The sequence below is a fragment of the Echinops telfairi genome, unplaced genomic scaffold (assembly GCF_000313985.2).
Source record: "Echinops telfairi isolate 266 unplaced genomic scaffold, ASM31398v2 ScPeMD7_3533;HRSCAF=4204_1, whole genome shotgun sequence".
NCBI classification, from domain to species: domain Eukaryota; kingdom Metazoa; phylum Chordata; class Mammalia; order Afrosoricida; family Tenrecidae; genus Echinops; species Echinops telfairi.
The window spans coordinates 11,744,080-11,745,752 of NW_022107432.1; positions in this window are offsets into that span (position 1 = coordinate 11,744,080).

Here is a 1,673-nt window from a genome sequence, read left to right on the forward strand (position 1 = left end):
ACTCGAACTCTTTCTAAGAAGTAAGTATAACACTCATAACTAAATAGGGCAAGGATCCCATAAGAATTGAGAACTACAGACCAATATCCCTAATGAACATCGTTGCAAAAATCCTTAACAAAATACCAGCCAATAAAATACAAAAGTATATAAAACAAATAATTCACCACAACCGAGTGGGATTCATACCAGGTATGCAGGAATGGTTCAATATGCAAAAGACCATTAGTATTATTCACCACATTGACATGAAAATTTATAAGAACTACATGATAATATCGGTAGATGTGGAAAAATCATTCGACAACATCCAACACCAATTCCTGTTTAAGACACTCAAGAAGATAGGAATGGAAGGAAAATTCTGCTATATAATACCAGCTATATATTAAAAACCAACAGCCAACGTGGTAGTCAATGAAGAAAAGACTAAAACAATCCCACTGAGGAAGGGGACCAGACAAGGGTGCCCTTTTCTCCCACTCTTATTTAACATCGTACTGGAGGTCCTAGCTAACAACATAAGGCAAAGAAAAGATATCAAAGGTATTCGCCTGGGGAAGGAAGAGGTGAAACTATCATTATTCGCAAATGATATGATTTTATATACGGAAAATCCCAGAAGCTCCACAAAGGGAATACTGGAAGCAATAGAGGAATATGGCAGAGTGGCAGGATACAAGATCAACAAACAGAACAGAAATCTATCGGACTGCTAAACAAGACCACAGAACAGGGGGTCAAAAAGGTGGTACCCTTCACAATAGCCAAGCATAAATTGAAATATCTAGGGATATACCTGACTAAAAAAAAACCAAAAGATTCGTACAAGGAAAACTACAGAACACTATTACACGAAACCAAGAGTGACCTCCACAATGGAAGAACATCCCATGCTCGTGGATCAAAAGACTCAATATAGTAAAAACGTTAGTTCTGCCTAAGGCACTATATAAGTTTAATGCTATATCGATACAAATAGCACCATCTTTCTTCAAAGAATTGAAAAAGCTGATTACCAACTTCATATGGAGAGGGAAGAAGCCTAAAATTAGCAAAGAACTCCTCAAGAAGGACAGAGTGGGATGACTTGCTTTATCTGACTTTGGCAACTATTACACAGCCACACTTGTGAAAACTGCATGGTACTGGTCTAATGACAGATACTCAGCCCAATGGAAAAGAACAGAAAAGTCAGAAATAAAATCATCAGCATTTAGACAACTGATCTTTGATATCAAATGGAAAGCAGATGCCCTCTTCAATAAGTGATGCTGGCGGGGGAGGGGAGAATGGATATCTACTTGCAGAAAAATGAAGCAAGGCCATTACATCACTCCATGCCCAAGAATAAACTCAAGGTGATCACAGACCTTGAGGTAAAACCCAAACTATTAGAGCTATCAATGAGAGAATTGGGACAAATCTGAAAATGTTGGTGTAGGGAATACATAGGCTATCAGAAATAAGAAAGGACCCAAAAACAGATGAGGCATAAATTGACAAGAGGAATATATTGAATATAAAACATCTGAGTACATCGAAAGAATTCACCAAGAGAGTAATAAGAGAGCCCACGGACTGGGAGAATATCTTTAGTAATAACACATCAGACAAAGGCCTTATTACTAAAATCTACAGTACTATTAGCTTACAAAAAGAAAAAAAAATTA